The following is a 16,361-nucleotide window of genomic DNA, read 5'->3' as shown; positions in this document are numbered from 1 at the left end:
GATGGGGAGAGTGCCAGTCATGGGAAAGGGTGGGAAGAACTGTTGGTGGACATCTTTACCGACAATCCACTGCACTCTGCCACTCATTTCTTCCACTCATTATAAATAATTAAGTTCAAGGTCAATTAGCTCTAAAGATGTAGACCACAAAATGAGGGACTTAATTGTTCATGTAGTCATTGATTCAAATAACAAGGATCAAAATCTGTGTGCCAGGCAGTTGGTATGCTAACCACACCAAACTAAAACTCCCTTGACACAGGAGGGCAAGAAACCACCCAGTACTCAAAGCTGCAGGCTTGGCAAGAAAACCATACCTTTATCAAGAGTTCCCATTTATCTGGATTTTAGGAATAATAAAATACTTTGAAGATCAACTGGCCTTTCCTCTGGATGTAGGAGGAACTTCCTGGTATTTCCTTGCTAGATCATAATCTTTTCCCTTTTGAAAGACTTAGGAACCAAGAAAATAAATATAGATAAATAACCGTTTGTATAAATTAGAGCAGGACCTGTTGAAAGATGGATAGAATTCATTCTTAGTCCATTAATTATTCCATTATGGTCATCTATTCATTCCATATAAATTAGTAGCTATTTGCTACGTCATAAGCATTTCTAGTTCTTTGTATAGGGCCACACCTCTTTCATCTACTTTGTCTTTTAAACTTAGTAAAGTTTCAGGCCCAGTTTCCTCCTGGCACATGTTGAAAGTCATTATTTAAATAGGAATGAAGAAAGTTGAGACTAGGAGTAAGCAGGAAGCCTACCAGGAGGGGTCCTAAGACAGGGTATTAAGACCCCTTCCCTTCAAGTATGTGGTGCCCTCCTCACATGCATTCTCTTGAGCCTCCAGTGGCCAGCTCTGCCGGGTGTCAGTCCATCAGCTTGGTTCCTTTGAGCTAAAGGTACCTCCTCTTTCTCCCCTTCTCTCTCCTGATGAAATCTTGCTGATTCTATAACACAACTCCTCTAGGATTAATTAACTGAACCACAAAAGGACATTAAAGATTGACAACAGCTTTCTGCGGTACCTCTCCAAGACACATTCCCATTTGGATTTTCAAAGCACAACGAAATGATACCAAAAGCATGAAGCTCAAATGGAATCAGGCAGAGGCAAGAGGGAGATGCATTGGGACGAAGGCTCATCCCAGTATTCCTCAAGCCATAGGATATATGCAGCTTCTGTGTGCATATCAAATAAATTTGACTATTTAAAAAACTCCACTCATTTTCTCCTGGAAACTTTTTTTTTCTTTTTTTTAAATGCTTGGTGACTGCATGTCAAGAGACATCAGAAAAGAGCACTTGATTCCTTGTAGAAGCAAGCTACTGAAACTGCCCCATTTGTTTTAGTCTCTACTACAGAACTTTGGGTTCTGGGAATTGATCAAGACCAAGACTTTGAGGGGGAAATGAGGTCAAGGTCACTGCAACACCACATGGCTGAGGTTCAGCTCACTTGGTGTGTGAGTTTCCTTTAACGATGTGGAGCAGACTAATAAACAGAACATGCTATATTTTGGAAAATGAATGAAGCCCAGTACTGGGAGACTCTTGGATGGAATGTGTTAACCCTCTCCTGAGCCAGAAATGGGACCTCTGAGGTTTCTCATGGAAATTATAATATTTGTGGATTCGAAAATAGAAAAGTGGCCAAATCTTCGAAACTGAATGAGAATGACTCATTTTGGTAAGGTACCTCGCAGGCTGTGCAAACAACTCCTCAGTCATTGTCAGGACTGGGAATGTCCTCAAGTGGGCTTTGAAGAAGGCTCCTTGGTTTCAAATCCTGGTGACCACAGGGAAATTAACCTCTCTGAATCTTTGCTCCTCCCGCATTAAATGCAGATGATAATAGGAGTGTGTATCTCAGATGTTGGGAGGAGAAAGAGAAGGCTTTGGAGTACTTTGAACAGTGTATGTCACATAGTAAGTGCTCAGTAAATGTTCTTTATTAGTATTTAAGTATTGTCAATTCTGTATCATGCTTATTTTACAGAAGAATAGCTGGACAGATAACCCCAGTAATGAGGACTACACAGGTGTATGCCTGCCACTGCAATGCATTTTATGCTTGCATTTCATTCTTGCAGCAGCAGATTTGCTTTCCTAATTATGTTCCCCAAGCATAGCCAGCCGTCAGTGAGGGAAGGCCCAACAATATGCTGCATGATGAGAAGAAAGTGAGACAGGCTCTCAGGCCCCTTCTAAACTTAGGATTCTGTGGTTTGTGGAATACAAATTTCAAGTGAGTAATCCACAACATGCCTACATCTCCAATGGCTAATGAGGCATTGGCTTATTTTCAAAAAGCCTTTCCTTGGGGTTTCCAATGCTGAGTAGCAACACTTTTCCTCCTCAACCAACTAGCTGTCCTTCTCTCCCAAGGAGCGGATATGCATTCCAGGAGTGAGCCGCTGAGTTTCATCACCAGGTGACCCAATTATTCCTTTATCTCAGTCGAAGTCCTCTGTAGGTTCTAGATGGCTGCTTAGCCAGAAGTGTTTGTACTTTTCTGGCAGGATATAAAGTAGACAAACACAACAATACATAAAATATAAACTGGCAAGTTGAAGCAACAGAAGCACCACAGGGGGCCCCAGGCAGAAGTGTTAAAAAAACAGAACTTAACCCTTGAGAGGACTCTGCAAATGCTTATAATACAGGCATCATTTTTTTATTCAGTTTGAAAATGATCTAGATATTTCCAGCAGGGACTCACAAGTTAGGACTCAGCATCACTGATATAGTTCCTGTGAGCAATTTTCTCTGGCGGTAACAAACCCCATCTGACCTCCTAGATTTGGAGAGAGGAGTCTCTGTCAATGAGAAATTTGAGAGAAAGAAGAATTGACTGTTGTGAGTTAATAACAAGATTCAAAAATGCAATTTAACCAACACAACTTTGATGCATTCGTTCAATGAGAAAAGCATATTTTATTGAGAAGAGCCTGCTCAGCACTCTTCTATGTGTCAGGAATGCAGTGAAAAGCCTCCGGCCTTCCTGCAGTTTCTAATCTGGTGAAAATCACAAATAATAAGTAATCAAATAAATATATAGTGATTTTCTGAAAGTGCAATGAATAACGAGTGGAGGTAACGGGGTAGGAGTATTAGGGTAAGTGGTCAGGGAAGACAGAGTGGTCTGGATCTCTTATTTCTGGAGCACCGTAACCAAGTCAAGCGAAGGCCTTCTATATGCTACTACTGATAAAGCCAGACTCCAGTCTGCACCATCAGCTTTGCAATGATTTCCAACCTGTGATCAAAAGTAGGAAAAAAAGAAACAGCTAATATGGCAGCTCTCCTGGAATATGGCACTGAAGGACTTCATGAAGTTTCTTTCAGCTCTGTAATAAACTCTCCTTATCCAGAAGCCGAGATTCACTTGTCCCCAAGTAGCTTGAGACCCAGTCAGAGGGAAACAGTGACAACGCTGTAAAGGCTTTGCTATTCCTCGATTTGCAGAGTCAGTATAAATAGACCATGTTTTAAAAGGTGAGCCAAAAGAACCCAAAAAGGTGGAAAAATAGAGAAGCTAAAAATAAATGAGTAAAAGAGAAAAGTTCCTGTAATTTTAGGTTTAAAATACGAGGTTGAGTAATCAAGGAAAGTATTTTTACTGCCTTGTCAATATTTTTCCTGGAAGCTCGGGTAAATAGACCTTCTTCAGATCTGTAGTGTGCGTGCCTAATGGTCTTAGGTGTCTCTGACCACAGAATAACTTTATCCCTAAGAAACAGAGCAAACAGGAACTCTGTGGTTTTAGCATTCCCCACAAATAAGTAAATATATGGATGTATATTTTAAAAGGTTCAGTACCATAGGACAGATCATTTGGGTCTGCTTGAGAAGTATTTCCCCTCTAGTGGGATATTTCTTATGAAGCTTTCCATGCATTAAAAGGAAGCCCTGCTTGCCCAGGGTGATCTCGGTCATATTTTCTGCATCGTTTGTACTCTTTCAATTTACTGCCGAATGCCCAGCAGCTGTGCGGGAAAGCATATGAGAAGTTATCCGTTTTCTAAGTTGAGTCCTCATTTATTTACCCTGCTGGTGAAAAACCCACTGGCTTTCATCTCTGCTGAATCCGTGGCCAGGAGAAGCAGGGGGTCACAAATGTTGAACAGAGTTTAAAAGGGGGAAAAATTATCATGAGAGCCTTCAAGCACACCTAACTCCTCAGTTCAAGCTGTCCCTCGGTTTTATGAGGTATTTGCCCAAAGCTCTTGCTGTTCAGGCAAGGGGAACAGCACGTGGTTTTGTTGGCAGTAGGGACTCTGCCTCAAACTGCAGCATGCTTCCATGGGCTGATTCATTAGGTCCCGCTGATCCTATGCTTTAACACAAATCCATCACTTGAATAACTGGCACCCCTCAACCCCTGGATCCTTGATTATTTGATGTTGGGTGGAAAATAGGTGCTGGGAACTGTCAGGGAAAGCAAAGAGCATATCAGATGCCCATACATCACCTTGAAGGCCATGGACACCGTATGTGCTTTCCAGTGAGACATGACTAATAGCTCTTCAGTCTGGACTTGGCCAACGTGCAGCTAGCATGGTGAACAAAGAGAAAGACTCACTATCTCTTCCAAGAAGGTCCAATAGGAACCAATAACCCCATTTATCTGATGGTTCCTGGATGAAAAGACTTGAAAGATCTCTTGAAGATTAAAAATTCATAATTTTACCCCAGAAGGAAAAAATAACGTTGCTCTTCTAGATTGCTTGAAGAGCAATTTCCAATTCCATCAACATGCCAAAACTTCCAGTAAATTCAGTCCAAAAGACTAGTCAGGGCAGTCATTTTCAAGCAAATAAAAGCAAATGCTTCTTCAAATAGCAAGTACCAAATTATCCCCAATATATTGTGTGGGTTGAAAATATCAAGTGCTCTAAAAAAAGCATCTGATGTATCTATTATTAATCAACCTAATGTGTTTTTTAATGGAAAAGCTAGCATATCCTAAAAAAGTCCACAGCCAGACTAACATCAAAAAGGACAACTACTACATGTTATACAAAAGGCTCCAAAAGCCAAAATGCAAAGATAAATGTGAGCTTCTTGATGTCCTTGAATTTGATGTAATGTAGGCAAATATGAATGAATGAATGAATGAATGAATGAATAGCTGAGCATTTTTCTGTCATGTTGATGTAGTCCCATCTTTATTCTCTACAGGAAATATTTGAGATGACTGTACTATATACCAGTTTGTCCTCACTATTTGACATATCCGTGACATCTCTTCCTCCAGAAAGGCAGCAAACAATAAGCAGACAGGCAAGAACTTTTTTCCCACAGTGTCTTGAGTCTGATCCTGTTTATCTTTCTACAACAATGGAAACAGATGTATTTTTGTGCTTGCAGCTTCCCAGATGCTCCATTCTAAAATGCTGTCTGCTGTTCAAAGACATTGCTAGTTTTTAAAGCAGTGAGGACTTCACTAAGTTAATTACTTGAGTCAAGACTTAGAATTTCTGGGTGCATAGTGCACCCTCTGCAGGAGATGTTTCATAACCAAGGGTTCACTTGGGGTCCTGTTGTGATGTCCTGTGATCACAGACTCTCAGCAAAGTAGACCTCTAGGAAGAACTTAAACTTCCTTCAAGACCAATGACAATAATAAAGCAGCCCAGGTGCCCAGAATCAGTGATAGGTAAATTGCTTAAATCTCACCATCACCTTACGTCAGAATTGATCTCAAGACCCTGTATAATACTCCATAATAAGCTGAGGTCAAGTATCCCTGGTTATGGGAAAAAACAGAGTTATAATCTGGGCAGGAAGTAGGCACAACCTGCCAGAGTCACACTCCAGCTATTAGAAAATCTTGTTTTGAAAAGAGCATCTTTCCTTTTCCCTAAATTACATCATTCCCTCACTAACCACGTTTGTTTCTTCCACAAACTGTAGCTTTAACCAAAAGGCATACATTTTTGTCTTTATAACCCTCTATACCAAGATGCTGAGCACATAACTTGTAGAAGGACTCCTGATCTGAAGCTGTAAAAAACTCAGCACTTACAACAGTAAAATATATTTTTTTTTCAATTGCACACAGAACACTTAGCAAGATTGACTATATCCTGGGCCATAAAACAGAAATGAATAAGTTTAAAATAATAGAAATAATACAGAGTATATTCTCTGATCATAAAGGAATTAAACTGTCATCAATAGCAGAAAGATATTTGAAAAACTCCCAAAATATTTGGAAATTAAATAACATACTTTTAAGTAACCCATGATTCAAGTAGGAGATTTGGAAGAAATCTTAAAATGTTTTAAGCTGAAAAAAATTAAACTACAATATAACAATATTTGTTGGATGTAGATAAAGCAATAATTACAATTTGCCTTGGGAGTGAAAGAAGACATATTCCTGATCCCACAGATCAGGAATTACAAAGGAGTAATAAAACAATTCTACAAATAATTCCATGCCCCAAAATTCAACAATTTAGATATAAGGGTCTCAGTCCTAGAAAGAGACAAACTACCAAAACTTATTTAAAAAGAAGTAAATAACCAGAATAGTTCTATGTCTATTACAGAAATTGAATTTGTAGTTAAACACTTTTGCACAAAGAAAACTCAAGCTTGAAGGATCTCACTGGTTAATTCTATCAAACATTTAAGTAAGAAATAATACAAATTCTATACAATCTGTACTGGAAAATAGAAGGGAAATAAATACTTCCTAACCAATTTAATGAGGCCATCATTACCTTAATGCCAAAACCAAACAAGGACATTACAAGGAAAGAAAACAGGTTAATATCCCTCATGAATATAGACACAAAAATTTTCAACAAAGCATTAGCAAATACTAGCCAGAAATATATAAAAAGTTAGTATGTCATAGCCAAATGGTGTTTATCCCAGAAATACAAGACTGGTTCAACATTTAAAACTCAATGTATTCCCATACATCGAGTGGCTCAATGAGTGCTTGAGTGGCTCAGCAGTTAAGAGTGTGACTTTCGCCCAGGGCATGATCCTGGGGTCCAGGATGGAGTTTCACATTGGGCTCCCTGCATGGAGCCTACTTCTCCCTCTGCCTATGTCTCTGCCTCTCTCTTTGTGTCTCTCATGAATAAATAAATAAAATCTTTTAAAAAAACAATCAATGTAATTCATTATATTCAGAAAAATCACATAATCATTTCAATAGATGCAGAAAAAGTATTTGATAAAATTCAAAGCATGAGTGATTTAAAAATCTTCAAATAGGAATTTGAAGTTTGAAAAAGGTATCACTTATAGTACAACCCCAAAGAGAAAAATTTTAGCTATAAATCTATTTTAAAATGTGTAAGTTCTATCTGCTTAAAAATAAAAGCACTATTCAAAGAAATCAAAGAAGATATAAAGAAATTAAGAAAGATAATGTGCTCATAAATTGAAGGAGTCAATATCGCTAAGACATTACTTCTCAAATCAATCTACAGATTCAACACAATATTAGTCAAAATCTCAGCAGGCTTTTGTTGTAGACGTTGTCAAGCTGATTCTAGAATATATACAGAAACGCACCAAAACTAGAACAGCAAAAACACTTTAGAAAAGGAACAAAGTCAAAGAACTCACATAATCCCATTTCAAGACTTACTAAGCCTACTACAGGCCAATATTCCTCATAAACATAGACACAAAAATACTCAAAACTCAAGTCCAGCAATATATAAAAAAGTTAATACATCATAACAAAGTAGTGTTTATCCCAGAAATGCACGAGGCACATCCAATAATTAAACAGTGTGATATTAGTGAAAAAATTCACATATGTTTAGGATCTCAGAAGGTTGAAATCAAGGTGTTAGCTCTACTGGGTTCTCATCTGGAGACTCTGAGGAAGAATCTGCAATGAAGTTCACATAATTGTCAGCAGAATGCAATTCGTCACAAGTTGTAGACCTGGGGTTTTCTTTTCTTGCTGTCCTCTACAGGCCAGCTGCAATCCTTGTCATACATACCCCTCCATCTTCAAGCTAGCAGTAGGATATTAAATCCTCCCCAGCCTAGAATCTTTTGTACTTCTTCTTTTGCTACCAGCTGTAGAAAACATTCTACCCTTAAATGGTTTGGAAAAATCCATTTCATCTGCATACCGTAAGGCTAAAGACAAAAATAGCCACACAGAAATACTGTACACTAGTTAGTTAATTAGAGATTAGGCTCACCCAGTTAATTAGAGATTAGGCCCACCCAGATAATTGCCCTATTGGTAAATCTGAATGACAACTGATTAGTAACCTTAATGACATCTTCATAATGCCTATGTCATGTGAAGTAAAATAATCAGGGTGCATTATTTCCTATTAGCCACAGTACCAAGGATTAGGGCAGGATATTTTGAGGGGGTATGTTTGAATTCTGACTACCAGTATGCAAAAGAATGAACTTCAAGCTCTATTTTAACCTTTTACAAAAAATAAGTGAAAATGGATTATAGACCTAAATGTAAAACATAAAATTATAAAATTTCCAGAAGAAAATATAATAGAAAACAAGGTCTTTCTGACCTTGGGTTAGGTAATGAGTTTTCATATGTGACACCGAAAACAAAATTCATTTTTTAAAAACAATAATTTGGCCTCTTTCAAACTTGAAAACTTTTATGCTGTGGAGATATGTTTGTGAGGATACACAAGCCACAGAATGTGAAAAATATTCAAACATTATATTTCTGACAAAGGATTTGTTTCCAGACTACATAAGGAACTTGCAGAACTCAGCAACAAGAAAACAACCCAATTAAAAGTGGAAGAAAGATAAATGGACACCTTACCAAAGAAGATATATAGATGGCAAATAGGCATTAATAATTATGGAAATGAAAGTGAAAATCAATCAGAGAAAGACAATTATCATATGATCTCACTCATATGTGGAATTTAAGAAACAAAACAGAGGATCATAGAAGAGAGGAAAAAATAACACAAGATGAAATCAGAGAGGGAGACAAAACATAAGAGACTCTTAATCATAGGAAACAAAATGAGGGTCACTGGAGGGGATGTGGGGGAGGCACGGGGTAACAGGGTGATGAGCATTAAGGAGGACACATGATATAATGAGCACTAGGTGTTATATAAGAATATATATGAAGACTCTACGTCTGCAATCAATAATACATTACATGTTAATTAAATTTAAATAAAATTTAAAAAAAAGAAAAAATCACAACTAGATATAACAATACATTTGTCACAATCATTATTAGAACAAAAAACAAAACCTGACAATACCAAATACTGACAAGGAAGTGGAGTGATTAGAAGTCTTACACGTTGCTGGTGAGAATATAAAATGGTACCATCACTGTAGAAAACAGTTTGGCAATTTTTTATAAAGTTATACATACACTTCCCATATAATCTGGAAATGTAACCCAAATTTAAAAAAATACTGATATAAAAATGTACATGCAACTGTCTACAGTAGCTTTATTCATAATCACCCTAAATTGCAAACAATCCTGACGTCCTTTAACTATGAATATGTTACATTGCCTGGAAAAGGAACTTGCAGTCGTGATTAAAGTTAAGGACCTTGAGATGGGGAGATAATCCTAGATCATCAAGGGTCCTTCCTTCAGGGACTGAGGACCCAGTGCAATCACAAAGGTCCTCATAAGAGGGAGGCAGGAGGATCAGAGTTAGATCAGAGAGAGAGGAAAGGCAATGAAGGTGAAAACAGGAGTGAAAGGAGGTCAGGTGATGTGATATGGAGACCTGAGCCAAGGCATGAGGTCAAACAGACTCCAGAAGCTAGAATATAGGAGAAAAAGAATTCTTTGCTAGAATCCCCAGAGGGAACACAGGCCTGCCAACACCTTGATTGCAACCCAGCAAAACCGATTTCTGACTTCTGCCCTACAGAATTAAAAGGTAATAAATTCGAGATGTATAAGCCACGGAGCTTGCGGTGATTTGTTGCAGTAGTGCAAGGAGACTAACACACCACTCCTACGTCTTCATCTCCGTTGCTTCTACCTTAACTGAGGGGCAGTTGTGAACACAGATTCTGGAGCTAGACTACCTGTATTTGAATCCTAGCTCTGCCACCGCTATGGGCAAGTCATTCAAGCCCCTGTGCCTCAGTTATCTCACCTGTACGCTGGACTCGTGATAAGCATTCGGAGAGTTGTGACAGTGCTCAGCATCTTGAAAACATCTTTCAAGTATTTCCTATTATTGTTTCTGTAATCTGAAATCCCAGTATTCATAATCTGAACCGATCCAATACTCTTAGCTGGCTGCCCTATTTTTCTTCTTGCCCTTATTATAATCTTATTCACAGAGCAGTAAAATTGAGATGTTTGCAAAATAAAATCATGAAATCCCTCTGATCATAATCTTCCAAGGGCTTCCCATTGCACTTAGAATTAAATCCAAACTTTTACCCATAGCCTACGAGGCCTGATATGACGTCCAAGACTTATACTCAACCTCATCTCTCTCCACTCCCTTTGTTGCTTGCTCGCTTTACCCCCACCTCCCTTCATTTTGAGCCTCAAATACACCAAATGTGTTTCTGCCTCAGTGCCCTCAAGTGGGTCATTCCTCTGCCTGGAATGCATGTTCCCCGGTTTTCACTTGACTGACTCGTTCCTGAAACTCAGTCAAGGTCTCCTCCTCAGAAGGACCTTCCCTCATCACTCAAACTAAATTAGCTCTCTCTAATCATGTTTACTTATTTATTTCATGTCTCCCATTAAAGGACCTACCGCCACATCTCCAGTGCTCAGAATTACATCTGGCATATTGTAAGTACTCAATAAATATTTGTGAAGTGAGTCAAGTGTTGGCTGACATGTGTGTTGAGGTATCATGCTGGTGACTCCCACGTACATTATGAATTAGATTAGTATAGTTGTAAATCTTCTCTCAGCAGAAAGGTTCTGCCTAAAGACAAAGTAATTTTGCCAGTGATGATTGTGTAGTCTATTTTCTCTCATTCTTCTCTTTTGTCTTAACAAGTGTCTCTGAGGACATTTTCTCTCAAATTCCTGAAAGGGGACTTCAGCGCTGCTAAAGTGAGAGGTTGAACTATGTTTAACCACCAACATCCATACCTTCTAACTCTTAATTCAATTACTTCTTTATCTTAAGTTGTTTTGGTGAAGAGTGAAAGACCGCGTGGTCTATGAGACCAACATGAGGCAGGCACTGCCTAGCTGCCCAGCACTTCAGGGACTGATGAAAGCCCTAGGACCTTATCTTCTCCAAAAATGCAAAGAGAGCTGAGATCCAATAACAAAAGGAGGGTGGATCTCGAATGGCCCGTAGAAGAACTCCCATGACATTCCCACATTGTGTTGACCCATGGAACGTGGGCATTGGTTTGTACAACACTGCACCTGTTCTGATATGTTTGTTTTTCCCCCTCTTTCCTTCTCAACATGAGGCTTTGAGCAAATACAAACATAGCTTTCCTCAGTCTCCCTCTATCTAATCTTTCCAGCACCTTCCCTTAAAATGCAAGACAACTACTAGGCCTAAAGTGTATTCAATATTGATGGGTTTTTCTGGGGCTTTCATTGTGGATCTTCCTGGCTACTTTGGTGCCGGTAACCAATCTGTGGTCATTGTTAAAATGTGACAAATTGCGGACACTGGGGTTTAGGGTTAATGGGAGAAAACAGACCCCTGGAGGGTGATTCACTCTCTTTTCTCTCTAAAGACAACAAAATCTAATCCTGGGGTGGCCTTGTCCGCATTGCAAGTGCATACCTGGCATTTCAACTGACAGCCAGAGAGCGCCTGCGATTACTCAGAAGAAAAGATGGTATCTCTGATAATCTGAGAGAACAAAGACTCCAGTTACTTCATCACTCTTGCCTGAGGGTCTGGAATTAATTGTGTTTCTCTATACTCCATCTAATTTTACAAAATCATACTTCTCCATGGCAGTTTACTAATTTACCACCTCATCTAAGATAAGGCTTTGCCAACAGTAATAACATTTAGAAAATGCTGTCAGACCTGCTGTGGATGGTTTCTGCCCCGCACTGCTGCCTACGCACACATGCACGCATGCGCACACCTATACAGTGCAAGAAAGAGCCAGACCTTAAAACAGGTAGCTCTAGCCTTTGAGGTCACAAGCTCTTCAGAGTGAATGATCTGGGGCCTCAGAAGTTCACCTTCAGGACAAAATCAAGAAACAGCTGAATCAATTCAGAGACCTCTTTGGGTATCTGCTCCACTGTCTGTCCAAAGAGTAAACAGAGTAGAAAGAAATAATTCATCTGCTTTTCAGAAAAAAAGAAAACATTTATGTATATTTACCTGACACACATTTAGTGTGTTCTTAGCATTAAAACCATGACATGGCTTACCTTTCTTCAAATATGAGGGAGAGGGAAGAAAGCAGGGAAGTAGCAAAATTTGGAATGAGCATGGACATACCAAGCCTGGAGTCTCTAAATGTGAAAGTTGGTGTTCTGGGGCTTGGGGATAGATGAGAGGGGTGGGACTTTTGATATTTATTTCAATTGCATAGTCAATTTTATCAAGTCCTCTATTCTAGGGATAAGTAAGCAGACTCAGTATACAAATGTCTTCTAAATCCCATCACTGGAGTATTATGGCATATTCATAAAGACTCAGAGGAGGACAATAAGCAAAATAACTCTGTTCACACTAGTCTAGATTCTCTGGGTCACCGAGCAGTACATCTCTGATCTTTAAGCATGATGTGGTGTGTACGTGTGAGATGTGTGTGCACAGGTATGAGTACGTGTGCTTACGTTAAGTGTGTAAGTGTGGGGTGGAGTACAAAGCAAAGCAAAATAGTGCCTGCTTCCCTTTTGGCCCAGATTCCACTTGTAGATATAATTATTTGTTTAACATAGTCACACCATATTATGTTACCTTCTATGATTTATTAGCAAAAGCACGCTCTGTAAGCTCCACTTTCCCAAGCAATGATCATTTCTTGACATGTTTCATTGCTGGGAAATGACAAAGACATTTGTTATACTCTCAGACAATAAAATATTGCCTTGTTCAAATACCTTCATGGAATATTAAACAAAATGAATGCTGTTCCTTTTCCTGTGTTTATCATATCATATTAAAAGTGAAGACGTAGCCCTTATGTTTTCTTTCCTGATAGACGAGACATTGGAAAGAATGAGTTTAGTTTACCCTTCATCCAACTGGCTTCACTTAGCTATGTCCAAAGCCTCCAACAGCGCTGTTAGAATACCATTTTAATCATCCGGTTTCTCAAAGGCCATTTTTAACGTACCTCTCTTTCAAATCATCATGAAGAGTAAAGTCCAAAATCTCTCCTGTAAATTTGTTCTTGGTGGCAATTCCAATTTTTGAATTTTTAGGCAGTGATGGAAATAGTAAAGACTAGGAAATGATCCAATATAAGGATTGAAGGAGTAAGCACCTTAGAAACTGGTTGTGGACCAACTGTATGCACATCACAAATATTCACCAGCCCATATACTGGTTTATTCTATATGCACACAAAGAATATATAAAATATACATTCTTTACCACTGAAATATCAAAGTGTTACCTAATTTGAGTAAGAATTAATGTATTCGCAAGGTAGTATATGCACTCCCACATCTACATGGTATACACATTTATTATAGAAAGATTTTCTAAGTAGTACTGACTTTTTGTGTAGAACAAATTCATCAGAAAGAACAATAAATTATCCTTTTGAGTTTCATCAAATGCGTATTACAGCAAATGGGATTTCCAAGGCTACCTTCAGTGTTGAGTTGAATCCCTCGTATCTTTAAAGCTTTTTCATCTCTCACTTGCAGAATCAGTATTAAACTAAGGGGAGCTTAGGTAAACACCAACAATTTTAGCTAAGGAAATATGTGTACTTTTTGACATGATGATGCAAAAATAGCCTAAACAGCCTACAACAACCTCAAGCTTAAGTGCAGATGGCCTAAGCTCTGCATTCGTCTTTGTTACTACTTTGTTTGAATTTAGGCCAATTAATTTTTCTTTACACTGGCTATCCAATATGCAAGGGAAAATGTATTTGCTCTATCTGAAAGGTGGTTGGGAGAATAAGATGAAACTGTACAGTCAGAGCTGGCTTTATGGGGATGCAACCAGGGCAGTTACACAGGCTCTGCTCTCTAAAGGGCCATGTACTCGGCTTACTGCCCTCTTGCTACAGACTTGAAGTTCTCGATAATTGTATCTTTGGACTTGGGCTTTGTAAGTATAGTCTAATGGGACGGTGAGGCATGAGCAGAGCAGATACACCAGGTCTCAGGACTCGCATGTGCAGGCTTTGATACTCTGGTACAGTGGGCAATGGGCTGAAGCATCAATGGTGCCAGCAGCTACCACAGCCTGGGGAGAGAGCACAGGCCCAAGACCAATGGCAAGAGGATGGCCTGCCCATCCATCTCCAAACTCACTTCTCTAGCATCGGTCAAAATTCACTTTCCAGTCTAAGTGCAGACAGCAACTGCCTATCAGAAGTAATCAATTTAGCCAGTAAATTATTGCAAAATAAAACTGTAAAGACATTGCAATAAGACATATCAGGAAATTGTTAAAATTCTCTAAAAAGTTTAGAATCTCTGACTCTGAAAACTTCTGCAGTGTTTCAAAGCAAATCTCCACAAATTCAGATATAGAAATTAAAGATCGTCGTATTCGACAGAAAAGAACATTATTCTCACATGAAAATTCAGATAAACCAATTATCAACAAGGAAGACAATTTTAAAATTAAATTTTCCTCATGATTGAATATATGGTGATAGAATGTGTAAACAGGTGTTCTTAGCTGTACATAAATCATGAAACTAGTTGCGGTTTCTCAATATGACCCTCATAGCTTACAGGAAATGTGAGCAAAAACAATAAAATGCCCTTGCAAAAATTTGCATCTAAAATTAAATTTGAACTTACACAAAACTGATTCTTGCAAAGAGTCAAATAGTTTTAGAAAATTGTTGGGCAAAAATCAGTGACTTTAGACGTACTAAAAATTTATATTTCAAAATAGTGTGGCAGAAACTTGTCCCAACGTTGTCACAGTCTACAAAACACAATTAACAGTTGCATCAACAGAGAGATCTTTCTTAAAATGGAGTATTATCAAGAATTATTTGCAGTCTTGCAGTTGCCAAAAGAACTGACACTTCTTTCAATTACATTCATTGAAAATGAAACATCCACGAGTATAAATTTTGACGACCTAATGAATTTACAGAAAATTGAGTCAGAAAAATTTTATGATCAATCAAGATATCACATTAATATTGTTTTTTATTTAAAATTATGACAGCAATATATTATTGTAGTTTGTAAGTTTATGTTGTTACTCGTGTATCATTATTATCCCTATTATGTTTCGTAAGTAACAAAGTGTTCTTAAAGAAAAAGCTTTTTATTTTAGAACCGTTAATGACACTTCTTTTTTTCTGCTTTTTGAACAAGGAGTCTTGCATTTTCATTTTGCACTGGACCATGCAAATTATGTAGCCAGCCTTGGCTATAATATAGTTCAGACTTTTGCCACAAATTTCCTGAGTCCTATTTAACCAAAGCGGGGCTCATTTTTCTTTAAACATGTTAAGAGTACTCATTTGATCTTATTTACCCAACAAGTCTGTCCCATGAATATTTGTTTCTTTGTGTGTTATATAAACTTTTCTTAGTGCCTTACTGTTCAGTCTGTGTGTATCTCTGACAACCCGATGTATCAGGGTTGGAATGTGCCCCTCCAGTGAGAATTTACAGTTTCTCTGTCAGACACCCTAAGATGCCGATGGGCAATCTTATTGATACCTTAGTTTGGGGTTTTGCAGACCAGGTAGGTAATACATAATTAGCCCTGAACCCAAATGAGGGAAGATCTGTGTAACACAGCCTCAGGAAATTTGCTTTTCTGCCCAGAGCCCAGAAAGAAAAACACAAGCTTCCTTATCATTCCTTTTTGGTGAGGATTTTTCCCTAGTCCACACTGTCACAGGGGAACAGGCCTTCAAGCATCCCAACTACCTCTCACCCCAGCAAAGCCTTGTCCTGGGTTCTCTCCCCCATCCTAACCAAGTGTTCAAAGCAAGCATTTGGGTTAAGAAGTGTTCAGCAAACCCAGATGGCCACAGCTTCAGTGCCCCTTCCCTGAATGGTTCCAGCTTTCCGCTTAAATTTAGTCCCTGGTGACTGCAGCTACTCTGTGCATTGGAGGTAATGTTGGTGGCTATTCCTTATGTCTTTTTCAAATGTTTTACAGATGATTCTTCTGTCTGACACAAGGCCAGAAAAAGAAGTTGGGCGTCTGTTGTCCATTATGTAAAATGAAGATGTTGAATTGGACGAACCCTAAAATACAATTCAC

General features: G+C 38.5%; 1 long non-coding RNA gene across 1 annotated transcript; it reads right to left on the bottom strand.

The window, feature by feature from the left end:
* Positions 1-1,947: 1,947 nt before the first annotated feature.
* Positions 1,948-10,483, bottom strand: LOC140626643 (uncharacterized). Its single transcript, XR_012025702.1, has 3 exons — positions 10,128-10,483; positions 2,729-2,825; positions 1,948-2,521 (listed from the first exon to the last, which is right to left on the bottom strand). It is a non-coding gene; the product is annotated as an uncharacterized lncRNA (long non-coding RNA).
* Between the last annotated feature and the right edge of the window lie 5,878 nt (positions 10,484-16,361).

This window comes from Canis lupus, chromosome 38 (assembly GCF_048164855.1).
Source record: "Canis lupus baileyi chromosome 38, mCanLup2.hap1, whole genome shotgun sequence".
NCBI classification, from domain to species: domain Eukaryota; kingdom Metazoa; phylum Chordata; class Mammalia; order Carnivora; family Canidae; genus Canis; species Canis lupus.
Note: the sequence above shows the minus strand (reverse complement) of the source record. Positions and strands in the feature narration are given on the sequence as shown.